The sequence below is a fragment of the Crocuta crocuta genome, unplaced genomic scaffold (genome assembly GCF_008692635.1).
Source record: "Crocuta crocuta isolate KB4526 unplaced genomic scaffold, BGI_CrCroc_1.0 scaffold698, whole genome shotgun sequence".
Lineage (NCBI taxonomy): Eukaryota > Metazoa > Chordata > Mammalia > Carnivora > Hyaenidae > Crocuta > Crocuta crocuta.
The window spans coordinates 1394101-1407630 of NW_027530855.1; the positions used below are offsets into that span (position 1 = coordinate 1394101).

At 45.0% G+C, this 13530-nt stretch overlaps 1 long non-coding RNA gene across 1 annotated transcript; it reads right to left on the reverse strand.

Moving 5' to 3' along the window:
- Positions 1-753: 753 nt before the first annotated feature.
- On the reverse strand, positions 754-6619 carry LOC144235929 (uncharacterized). Its single transcript, XR_013336362.1, has 2 exons — positions 6364-6619; positions 754-1289 (listed from the first exon to the last, which is right to left on the reverse strand). It is a non-coding gene; the product is annotated as an uncharacterized LOC144235929 (long non-coding RNA).
- Between the last annotated feature and the right edge of the window lie 6911 nt (positions 6620-13530).

Consider the following 13530-nt stretch of genomic DNA (forward strand, 5'->3'; position numbering starts at 1 on the left):
CAGACTGTGGGCTGCTCTCATTTTCCTCCATCTCCACCATTACTATTCAGCCCAGGCTGCCATAACTTCTCGCTGGCACTGCTGCAAGAGCCTCCTAACCCATATTTCTATATATCTTCCACTCTAGCCAGTGATCTTTTCAAAACAAATCTCAATCTAAGACAAGTGTTCTTGCTGTGGCCTCTGAGGTCATACATGGTACGAATCCTATGACTCTTCCAACCTTGTCTCATATCATGATCACCCTTGCTTTTTTTTTTTTTTTAATGTTTTATTTATTTCTGAGAGAGAGAGAGAGAGAGAGAGAGAGAGAGCGTGAGCAGGGGAGGGTCAGAGAGAGAGGGAGATACAAAATCTGAAACAGGCTCCAGGCTCTGAGCTGTCAGCACAGAGCCCGACACGGGGCTCGAACCCACGAACCGCAAGATCATGACCTGAGCCAAAGTTGGTCATTTAACCGACTGAGCCACGCAGGCGCTCCATGATCACCCTTGCTTTATAGATCTGGCCAAGTAGTCTTTTTTACAATGCTTATCATTGCTTGCTCTGTCCTGCCCCAGGGACTTTGTACATATTGCTTTCTCTGCTTGAACCATTTTTCTTCTCTTCACCCACTTAATTTTTACTCATCCTCCTGATGTCACTGTCAGAGCTTAAAGCACTAGTTCCTGCGTGTCCTGATGTCAAATGTATTTAACAGAAAAGTCATAGTCAAAATAACTTGAAAAATGCTGACAAGAAACAGCTCCAAAGCACGTGTCATAGTTTTATTTTTACATTTGTTTGTATAATTATTTTCTGTGTGAAACTATTCACAACTGTAAGAAGTTTTTGTCTGTCTTCCTGTAGAAGTCAAGGATCTAGTCAAGGAGCATTAAAACATAAGCCAGCATGTCTTTTTCTTCATGTATTTTTGGAAAGTACCCTTAAGTATATTTATCTGTATTCTTTTTTTCTATTGGATATACATCTTCAGAAGCTTACTAATGTTTGATAAACATATCCCAGGATGCTTTCATCTTAGTGAGGGCCTTCTTAGTTCATGAATGCCTATGGGGTGATTTAAATGTCATTCATCCTGGAGACAGGCTATGGACCTTTAGAAGACAGTGCTTTTGCCTATCATACCAGGATTCATTAAATCAAGCAAAGAGGGGCTCATCCAGGTTACCTTCTCCAATGTATATCTTCTCTTTTCTTGAAAGTTCTCCAAATGCGTAAGTTGGTGGAATCTTATATAATTAAGATGATTAGAATCACTCAGGCAGTCTAAGCATTTCAAACAGACCCTGTAAATATAAGAATTATATGATAAGGAAGGGTTATAAATCCAATTAGGGAATTGAGTCAGGTTATTCAACAAATTCTCTTTCAATATTTAAACAGCACTTCGGGGGAAAAAGTAAAATTTATCTTTAAACCACGTTATGTACCAACATAAATTCCTGAAAGATGAACATGTAAAATGGTAAAAACTCAGGCCAGAAAAGGCTATATGAACATAAGTGAATTTCATATCTAGAGGAAGACATTCTAAGCTTAAGTGCAACGGAAAACATTACGTTCATTGCTCCAAGAGAAAATGTTTGACTACAGGAAAATGAAAAATTAATGACCAAGTTAAAAGGTAACAACAAAATGGAGAAAAAAATAGGTTATCGGAAACTGCACAAAGGGTCAATGTCTGTATTACATGAGAACGTTTATAAATCAATAACCAAGTGCTAAGACCCCAGTAAAGAAATCCGGCAAAGGATATGAGCAGACACTTTTTGTGTAAAATAAGATAATTGATTTAACACATGAGAAAATATTCAAACTAGCTAGAAATCAAAGAAATGCAAATTACCTATTTTGCAATCGCATAAATGCAAAAATTACCATTTTAATCTATCAAATTAACAGAAATAAAAAGTTATAATATTCAATAGTAGAGAAGGATAGGTGAAATAGCTTTTCACCAATACATTGCTGTGGGGAAGTGACATTTGTCATTATGTATAACGAATATTAAAAATGTTCACAATTTCTTTTAATTTTTTTATTAAAAAAATTTTCTTTATGTTTTATTTATTTCTGAGAGAGAGAGGGAGAGGACACAGCATGAACAGGAGAGGGTCAGAGAGAGAGGGAGATACAGAATCCAAAGCAGGCTCCAGGCTCTGAGATGTCAGCACCGAGCCCGACGCGGGGCTCGAACCCACGAGCTGTGAGATCATGACCTGAGCCGAAGTTGGACACTCAACCGACTGAGCCACCCAGGCGCCCCAAAATGTTCACAATTTTTGGCCCATTTCCCAGAATGTGTCATTAGGAAATGTGTTAAGGAAATAAATCTAAATATAAGCAGTGTTTTATGCACAAAGATTTTCATGGAAGTATTATGTATAGTATTATGTTTAATAATAGGGAGACCGCTAAAAAATGAGTGTACATGCACATAATGAAATTAAACAACCATTAGGAATTAAGTATATGAAATTTTCCAATAAAATGAGAAAACATGGGCAAAATGGGAGACAAAAGTGTGTGCACCATATACTCTTCACTACGTATAAAGACAAGTGGGCACAGAGAAACACTGGGAAGAAGTGCACTGAAACAGTAACATTGTTATTTGTCCGAGGTAGAATATAAGTGATTTTTAGATTTTTACTTTTTTCTACTTATCTTTTTTTTTTTCAAGATTTCCTATGAACCAATCCTTTCTTTTTTGTTGTTTTTTTTTTTAATATTTTTAAATTTATTTCTAGGAGAGAGAGAGAGAGAGACAGCATGAGCAGGGGAGGGTCAGGGAGAGAGGGAGTCACAGACTGAAACAGGCTCCAGGCTCCGAGCTGGCAGTCAGCACAGAGCCCGACGCGGGCCTCGAACTCACGAACCGCGAGATCATGACCTGAGCGAATGTCGGACGCTTAACCGACTAAGCCACCCAGGCGCCCCTGAACCAATCCTTTCTTATGGGAAAACAGAGGCAATGCCATCAAAACGAATCAAGTACTGACACAGGCTATGGCCTGGATGAATCTCGAAAACACGAGGCTAAGTGAAAGAAGCCAGACAAAAAAGCCCACATATTGTATGATTCCATTTACATGAAATGCAAATCTACAGAGACAGAAAGCAGATTAGTGTTTGTCAGGGGCTGGGAAAGCGGAATTGGACTGATTGCTCATAGGCATGGGGTTTCTTTCTTGGGTGATGGAAATGTTCTGGCATTAAACAGTGGTGATGGTTGCACAACATAGTGAAGATACTAAAATCCACTGCACTGCACACTTGAAAATGGCTAATTTTATGTTTTGGGAATTAGATCTTGAATGAATGAATAAATGAATGAATGAATGAATGAATGAAAGCTTGATATTAAAAAAAGAAAGAAACCGAGGTAGATGAAAGCTTTAGGTTAAGAATTTAGGGGCGCTTGGGTAGCTCAGTCGGTTGAGCTTCCAACTTTGGCTCAGGTCATGATCTCATGGTCCGTGGGTTCAAACCCCGCATCGGGCTCTGTGCTGACAGCTGGGAGCCTGCTTATCTGTCTCCCTCTCTCTCTCTGCCCCTCCCCTGCTGCCCCTCCCCTGCTTGCGCATGCTCTCTTTCTTCCTCTCGAAAAGAAACATTAAAAAAAAACTTAATAAGAGTCCATTTTCCAATGGTCATCTTGCATTCTCAAGGGAGCCCTCTCACTTCTTTCTGTGAGGTGTCAAGGATCTCACTGGGTGGTGTATAGATCAGAGAAGAAGAGAAGGAAAATGATGGGTGCCTCGGTGGCTCAGTTGGTTGAGCGACTGACTCTTGATTTTAGCTCAGGTCATGATCCCAGGGCTGTGGGACTGAGCCCTGCATAGGGCTCTGCACTGGGTGTGGAGCCTGCTTTAGATTCTCTTTCACTCTCTCTCCTGCCCATCCCTCTCCTCCACCATCTCCCTCTCTCCCCCAGTGTCTCCCTCTCTCCTCCCCCGTTCTTGCCCCCCATTTCTCTCTTCTCACCCCACCACCCTTCTCTCCCCACTCTGCCACCTCTCTCCCCTACTCGTGCTCTTTCTCTCAAATAAAAAAATTTTTGAAAAAAAGAGAGGGGGCGCCTGGGTGGCTCAGTCGGTTAAGCGTCCGATTTCGGCTCAGGTCATGATCTCACGGATCGTGGGTTCGAGCCCTGCATCGGGCTCTGTGCTGACAGCTCGGAGCCTGGAGCCTGTTTCAGATTCTGTGTCTCCCTCTCTCTCTGACCCTCCCCTGCTCATGCTGTCTCTCTCTCTCTCTCTCAGAAATAAATGAGACATTAAAAGAATAAATTATAAAAAAAAAAAAGAAAAGAAAAAAGAGAGAGGAGGAGGACGAAACATTGCTTTGTGTTTTTAACATTTTAAGTAATCGCAATGTGTGGCTTGAACTTACAACCCTGAGTTTAAGAGTCACGTGCTCTACCCTCTGAGCCAGCCAGGTGCCCCAGGATCAGAGAGGTTTTATAAATTATGAGTGGCTATTAAAAATGAAAATGTAAAGTGATACTGTTTACAATAGCATCAAGAACATCAAATACCTCGGAATAAACCTAACAAAAGATGTACAAGACCTGCATAGAAAACTATAAACACTGAGAGAAATAAAATTTGAAAAGGACATATCTTGCTCATTGTTTGGAAGATTCAATATTGTAAAGATGTTAAATTTCCCCACATTGATCTATAAATTCAATGCAATCTCAATCAAAATTTGAGCAAGCTTTTTGTTGTTGTTGTTTTGTTTGGTCTTGTTTTGTTTTAGAAATGAACAGGTTGATTCTAAAATGAATATGAAAATGCTAAAGGCCAAGAATAACCAAGAAATCTGGATGGAGGAAGGACAAAGCTGAAGGCTTTACATAAGTAGATATCAAGAAGAATTAGAAAACTATAATAATTAAGATAATGTGGCATTGGCTCAAGGATGGACCAATAGAGCAATGGACCAGAATAGAGATCAGAAACAAATCTGATGTAACCATGACAGTGAAGAGCTAGGTTTTTCAATAAATGGCACTGGGTCTATGGGACCCAAAAATATGGGATATTTTTGTGAGAAAACAAAAAAAGAATCTTGATTCTTATCTGACACTATATGGTAGGAAAAGTTTATATTTCCATGGAAAACTGCATTTTTGTAGCATGCCCTCTGGGTTATCTGATTGTGATTTTATGGCAACTATTTTATAACTCTGTAACTTGTAGATAACTGATAGCAAAGCAAAATTCATGAAAATAAATTCTGTCTCATGGAGGGACATCATCGCCCCCTGTAGAAAAATTTATTTTGCCTCAATTTGCATATTCATTTCAATATTCCTGATCTACAAATGTGTCTGTTCTTTGGACTCACCTTTGAACAGGTTGAAACACCTGGCCAGTTTTTCTTCTAAATAAGTTAAATAAAATGTTAATATGTGTTTATTTTCATATGTGTATGAGAGTCGTGATTTTTATCTTTAAAAACTTTTAAGTTTATTTATTTATTTTGAGAGAGAGAGAGCACACATGTGTGCACACATGTGGAGGAGGGGCAGAGAGAGGAAGAGAGAGAATCCCAAGGAGAGAGAGATCCAATGACAGCAAGGAGCCTGATGCAGGGCTTGATCCGGTGAATGGTGAGATCATGACCTGAACTGACATCAAGAGTTATCTTTAAAAAATTATCTTTTAACAATACATACAAATTAATTCCAGATGGATAGCTAACCTAAATGTGAAAGGTAAAGAAATAAAGACCACTGAGAGTGAAGAAGTAAGCCACAGAGTGGGAGAAGGTATTTGCAAACATTTTCATATATTACATATATGTGTGGTATATATTACATATGGTATAATAGAAATATGTTATATATACTATGTAGTAATATAAATATACATTCCAAATCAATAAAATAGATAACAGAAAAGAAAAATGGACAAAAGACCTGAATAACACATCACAAAAGACCAAATCCAAATGGCTAATAAACAAGTGCTCAACCTCATTAGTCATCAGGGAAATACAAATTAAAACCACTGCATATCTACCAGCAGGGCCAAATACAAAAGACTGACAATGCCAAGGTTGACAAAAATGTGGAGAAACTGGATCTCAAACAGCGCTGGTGGGAGTATAAATTGGTGTAACTGCTTTAAAAAATTATTTGGCAATATCTCGTAGTGCTGAACATATACCCAACCCTATGATCTGGCAATTCCATTCTTAGGGGTGTGCGTGTATATTTATGTATATGTACAAAAAGACACAAGAGAATGGATGGCAATGTGTTCCTAATAGTTCTCTGTTGGTTTCCCGTGGCTGCCATGATGAACTACCACAAACTCGGTGGCTTGAAACAGTAATTAAATCTCTCACTGTCATGTCTGGAGCTCAGACGTCCACAGTCAAGGTGTCAGAGCTACACTCCTTCCAGATGCTCTTGAGAAATTCCGGTTCCCTGCCTCTTCCAGCTGCCAGCGGTGGCTGTGGGCATTTGTTGGCTTGCAGATGCATTATTCCAACCTTTGCATCTTCTCATGACCTTGGCCCCTTCTGGGTGACCTCTGTGGCTCATTCCTTTAAGGACGTCTGTCATTGGATGGAGGGCCCACTTGGACAATCCATGATGATCTTCTCATCTCAAGATCCTTAATGATATCTGCAGAAACAGATTTTATAAGCAAGTAGCATTCACAGGTTCCAGAGATTAGGACATGCATACATTTGGTTTTTTGGGGGGGTAAGGGGGGAGTGCCATTCAACCCACTACAAGCCATGTCTATCAACCACAGAATGAAAAATAAATTGTGATATATTGCTATAAAACAATAAGGATGAACAAATTACTACCCACAAACACCACTGGTGACTCTCATAATACTGAGTGAAAGGAGCCTGACTCCAAATAAATACCTAATGTATGATTCACTTATACAATGTTCAAAAATAGCTAGACTAGTGTAGGGGACAGAAGCTGGGGTGGCGGTTGGTACCCTATGGAAAGGAGGGGCACAGGGACTGAAGGGGACTCCGGTATGGTTTCCGCAGTACGGATACTGTCCTGCTTCCTGATCTGGGTGCTGAAGACTCACCACGCTGAACGCTTTTATGCACTTTTCTGCTGATAATGATTACAGTACATTTTCCTTTTCACCTTCTTTCCTTTATTGTGGCTGTGGTTAAAAAAAAATCTGTCTCTATGTGATAATGTTCTTTTCTATTTTCTGAATATATTAGATTCCAATACCTATGTTTGTTAAAAATTATGAATGGAGCCACCTGCGTGGCTCAGTTGGTTAAATCTCTCTGTCTTGATCTCCGCTCAGGTCTTGATCTCAGAGTTGTGAGTTCAAGCCCCGTGTTGGGCTGCGTGCTGGGCATGAAGCCCGCTTAAATTTAAAAAATATATGATTATTTTTAAAAAACGTTCTTTAAAATTGATTTATTTTTGAGAGAGGGAGAGTGAGTGGAAGAGGGTCAAAGAGAGAAGACACAGAATCCGAAGCAGGCTCTAGGCTTTGAGCTGTCAGCACAGAGCCCGACACAGGGTTCAAACCCATGAACCATGAGATCATGACCTGAGTGGAAGTCGGATGCTTAACCAACTGAGCCACCCAGGTGCCCCCCTCCCAAATTATGCTTATTGACAATATTTTCTTTCTCTTTTCCCAAAGGTGGGTGGAGATTCATCAGAGGGACTATAAGGTCAGGTAAGAAGATACTTAAGGATAAAACTTGGTTTGAACCTGGTTCAAGCCCCTAGGTAAGGAAGGACCTTTATTCTAGCCATGCCCACCCCCAACCCTACCCCAACCTTGGACTTAGTGAACTGTCAATTGCTGGGCTTACCCTGAGGCTTCCAGGCCTACATTATAATTCCTTAGGATCAAAAGCCAACATATGCTGTGCCCTGTTCTGTGGCATCAAAAGGGAAGCGAAGTAAAGGGATGGTGGGCTGCTTACACCACATCTTGGCCGGCTCTGCCTCCGTGAGTCTGTGTCCAGGGGTCCCAGCAGTTGAGAAAGTGGAGGCTCATGGCTTACATGGAACAGGCCAGGAGGAGAACAAGACCCTGAGGGTAGCTTCCAATGGGACAATTCAAGGAGGGATAAATACTTGGAACTTCTGCATTCCCTTCTCCCTGTATGCCACGAAACTGATTCTGGAAAGGTAAAGTATGGCTTGCATCTACAATGAACACATATATTTTTAAAAATTTTTAAATATTTAATTTTGAGAGAGAGACAGAACATGAGTGAGGGAGGGGCAGAGAGAGGGAGACACAGAATTCGAAGCAGGCTCCAGACCCTGAGCTGTCAGCCCAGAGCCTGCCATGGGACTAGAACTCACAAACAGTGAGATCATGACCTGAGCCGAAGTTGGGCACTTAACCGACTGAGCCACCCAGGCGCCCCCACATATTTCTTTTATAATTAGAAAGAATAAACCTGTATTTTCTAAGATGGTTCTATTCGGTTGTGCTAAAAGTGGCCTTGACTGGACAAATGCCGAAGGCTTCAAAATCATCCATGCCTCTCCTACATAAGCTACCTTGCCTTCTGCTTGCACCATCGGAGATGGGGAACTGGTAAAGCCCCCATTTCCTGCCTTCCAGACGCTTACAGGTGAATAAAGCAAGTGCTGAATCAGAGCGCAGGAAATAAGCTAGGAAACCAGAAGGAATTTCTGAACGGGAGGGGCCAGAGGCCAGGAGAAGCGCAGGGGAAGGCTTAGTTCAGAAAGCAGGAAGGGAAGGGGTCCGCATTCTCTAGACAGCCTTTCACTTGTAAGATTCTGGGGCCTTCTCTGAAGAAACTGGGCAAATTAGAAAGATGCGATGCAAGCTTTGTTAAACTAAGTAACATTGACAGCAAGACTGTCTGGGGAAATGTTAGCCATTTGCCTCTTGAGACCATCCTCTGTCCCACGTGGCCACAGTTTTAACCTCCACATTGCCACACCCACTGGGGCGATGGAAAGAGAGCCTGATGTTGGGGACTTCCTTGTTCCCTTGGCTCGCTGACCCCTAAGAGGGGAGCCCCCTGCTCACAGAGCCTACAGAGATACCTTGGTCGTCTCCTTGGTCAGCTGAGTGGGCAAGAGTCTGAGGCAGCTGGACTTGGAGAAGCCAGAAGGCTGTTTACCAAGCACTCCAGTGAATGAGTCATGTGTGGACGTTTGTCACCACACCCCAGAGTCCGAGGCAAAGGAGAAAGACAAGCAGCCATCACCAGCCTCTCTCTGCTCCTCCCTTGGGCTGGCTAGCACATTAGCCCGATCAGAACCCCCAGAGGTGGGTTTTGAGTTAGTTCTCTGGCAGATGGGGGTGTCCTGAGGAGCTGTGGGCAGGAGTGGCTGGTTGGCAGTGGTAGAGTAGTGAACATCTCTCCCTCTGCTCGCTCTTAGCCTCCCCCGCAACGTGGCTCTACAGGAGGTCTTATCCTGGGGGGCTGTTCCTGGCCCCCCCTAAAAGCAAATCCCCGCTGGTCACCTAAGCGCACAGCTGTGTCCTGGTGTGCTCCTCTGTGGGGGGAGGGGCAGGATGGCTAACCTGTCCAGTCCAACCTGCCAGGCACCTTGGCCACGTGCTCAGGGCCCACAGAAATTCTTTTCCTCTTTCAGTCAGGGCTAGAGGCAGGCCGGCCAGAGGAACGAGAAGTCATCTGGCCACACCCTGGTGTGGGAGGTGTTTATAAACACTCCCGGAATGCAGGGAGCCTGCGAGGGGTCAGCCGCCCCAGGACCGCCCAGGCTGCCTGAGAGGCTGGGAGGGACGCCCAGGTGGGTTCCCCCGAGTGCAGGTGGGGAACGGGGCTCCTGGCCCTCGCCCTTGCACCTGCACACCCCCTCGCTGGACTGTGGGGCTGTAAAATTGGGAGAAGACAGGCTCACTCCTGGGCGGTCAGCAAGCGAGTCTTCAGGGACGCTGCGCTCTGGCTGGAGAAAGGAGAAAACAGCCACCAAGGCGTCTAGCAGGCAGTAAGGCAGCTCCAAGCACATCGTGTGCTGTAGCTCCCGGCTCCTCTCTTCTCTGACAAACTTCCAATTCCCGCCTCCGGTGAGCCCCCACTCCTCTGAGTGAACTCCTGCCACCGTCCAGTGTCTAGAAGGATCTTGATCTGGATATCTTGAGGTGGTGGGGCAGCCCTGCCCTCCCCAGTCTACCACCTCTGCTCTAACCACGGAGCCCGTGTGTCTGACAGAAACCCAAACACATGAGGTCACAAGGTGCTCATAATTTTTCCTCCCTCGTTGCCCCTCCCCCACCACTTTGTCTTCCAATCCTTTCCATGAATGGAAGGGATGCTTTGTGTCATACTCAGCCTGTGAGGCTGCCCAGCTAGGTTTAGCTCCTTGCTATCTTTATTGTGGGCCCACACTAACAACGTGAGTGTGGGGGAGGATGGGTCATGAGAGCTGAAAAACTTTATTCCCAGGGTCAGCTTTTTTTTTTAATTAAAAAAATTTTTTTCACGTTTATTTTTGAGAGAGAGAAGGACATAGTGAGATCAGGGGAGGGGCAGAGAGAGACACATACAGACACAGAATGTGAAGCAGGCTCCAGGCTCTGAGCTGTCAGCACAGAGCTCATGCGGGGCTTGAACTCACAAAGCAGTTGATCATGACCTGAGCCGAAGTCAGACTCTCAACCAACTGAGCCACCCAGGCGCCTCTCCCAGGGTCAGTTTTGAACCCAAATCCCTGACTTTGTCCAGCTGGGATGTAGTAGAACAGTGCACAGGTAGGAAAACCGGGAGGGAAGTATATGTCTTATTTAATACACTCCCAACTTGAAATAGACACCAAAGATGGGTAAGTGGCAGGTGGAAGGGGCCAGAGGCAGACAGTCCCCAGGTAAAAATGAAGGCATCTGGCCATGACCTGCCATGATATTGACTGCTGGGCTACTTCGGCTCATACCTGCCTTACAACCTGAAGCACAACTTCATCATGCCAGTGCTCAAACCCTCTGAAGGCTGGCTCGCCCTGGCCTAACACGGTGGTATAAACTCCGTAGCCTGGTGTTCATGATCTACATGATCTGGGCTCACCTACCTCGGTGTCTCTATGACCCACCCCCAGTGTCCTCCTAAAATATCCCACATTCCAGCCCCAGTAGGGTGCTCATACCCCTAAACATGCCATGAACTCTCTGACCCCCATACCTTTGCATAGGCTGTTCTGTTCTTTCTGAAATATTCTCCCCACCCCCCGTGTCCCTCTCTCTGCCTGTCAAATATGGTATATGCCTTAGGGCTCAGCTCAGTCCTACTTCCTTCATAAAATTCCACCTGCTAAGAAAAATCACTCCAACCTCAAAACCCCCAAAGCATTTTATTAACACAGAACTTCCTTTACAGCATTTGTCATGGTGTGCCTTGGGACGGGATCTTGCTCAGAAGGCTTTGTGCCCTCCCTAGCTCCTAGCTGCCGGGCACCAAGTAAGTTCTCAATAAATCTTTATGATAGTGAATGGACCCATGAGGTTGAATGGCACTAATATATTGTCAAGAAAGGGAAGTGGTTGGGGCGTCTGGGTGGCTCAGTCAGTTAAGTGTCTGATTCTTGATTTCGGTTCAGGTCATGATCTCACCGTTTGTGAGTTTGAACCAGGCACTGAGCTCCACACTGACAGCGTGGAGCCTGCTTGAGATTCTTTCTTTCTCCCTCTCTCTGCCTCTCCCACAGCCTCTTTCTCTCTCTCTCAAAATAAATAAACTTTAAAAAGGGGGAGGGGAGGGGCGCCTGGGTGGCTCAGTCAGTTGAGCGTCTGACTTTGGCGGTCATGATCTCACAGTTCATGGGTTCGAGCCCCGTGTTGGGCTCTGTGCTGACAGCTCAGAGCCTGGAGCCTGCTTCCCATTCTGTGTGTCCCTCTCTTTCTGCCCATCCCCTGCTCATGATCTGTCTCTGTCTCTCAAATATAAATATATGTTAAAAAATTTTTTTTTTAAATAAAAAGGGGAGGGGAGCGGGATGGCACCAAAACAACAGAGTTCTGTTAGGCTTTCCCGTCACTTACCTGTCTGGTGCCTCCTTTCTTTTCCCTTTCTATCACCATTAAATATTTACAATGTACTGAATAGATCTTTCCCACAGGGTAGCTACCCTCCGTTGCAAACCTGAGGCATAATGCATCTTCTAATTTCCTCCACGATAAAAGGAAACGACGTGTACTGGTAGTAGGCCGGAATAGCCCGCAAACTCTTCAATTCTGTAGCACTTTGTGAGTACCTACTGTGTACCCAGGTTTCTGCCAGGGACTATGGAAGACACAAGTGAGTCACCACCTGGTCCCTGCCCTGACAGGGACTACTGGGAGCTAAACCGTGGGGGAAGTCTGAGTGAAGTCTGAGGACCTGGGTAGGCAGAGAGGTTGGCAGGGCAGTCATAGGACAACAGAGGGAGTACAGGCCTGGAGGTTTGTTTGGGAGATAGAGTAGAATGAGTCAGGGTGGGGACAAAATAGGAATCCCTTGAAATCTGACGTCGGAAGTATATGCAGTTGGTGATGAGGCAAAGTCACTGGTTTGAGCAGGTCAGTGAAGCAATGCGTAGTGTGAATCGAAGGGAGGATGGCCTAGTGATCAGGTGAGAAGCCAGCAGCAATTCAAGACTGGGGTTCTGAGGACCTTGAAGAAGCAAGGGATGTAGCAAAAACACTGGATGGGAGTCAGGACACTTAGGTTCTAGTCCTGGCTCTGTCGTGGGACCCTGAACAAGTTACTTCTCTGCTCTGGGCCTTTCCTTGGCTGTAAAACCTGAAAGCTTCAAAGTGGCCTTTCCAATCTGATGACCAACCCATCCATGGTTAAGCCTTTGAGGTAGCATATGGGGAATGAAGCGAATCTGCCAATCCAATGGATATCCGGAACAAGGAAGTGAATGATTGGCAGCCCAGAGATAAAAAGCAGGGAGAAACTGAAAAGGATTCAGCCGGGGAGANCCGAATTTCAGTTCCTCCTTTATTCCCCTTCCCTAATTTAGCCTCTTAGCCTCACCTTTTTTGGTGAGGGCAGGGCAAAACGGTCACTCCCACACCACCTCCAGATCTCACCCCCCTTACCTTCCCCTTTTCTGGCCCTCAAACGATCCTCCCCCTTCCCCGCCCACCTGGCACCGTTCTTGAACCCACTGCCCTCCAGAGTAAGCCGCCGGCTGGCCAAAACAGAGAGCGGGGAATTTGGGATCGCGTTCATTATCACCCTCATAGCTACTCTTGATTGAGCACTCACCGTGGGCCGGGCTACATTATTATTATTATTTTTTACAGCACTTGTATGAGGTGATTGTTATCTCATTGTAGGGATGAAGAAACTGAGACCAAAAGATGTTAAGTAACCGGTGCCAGCTCACACACCTGCCAATTGGCGGTGCCGGATTGGAAAAGAGTTCTGACTGCCAAGGCAGTGCCCCGGCCGGTTCCGGTTGGGCCGTGCGACCTTTGGCAGTTGGGGACCTCGGCCCTTCACTAACACCTCTCCCGCGGGAATTCTCCAAGGCCCCGCCCCCGCCCGGCGGCGGCGGCCGCCAGCGCCCCG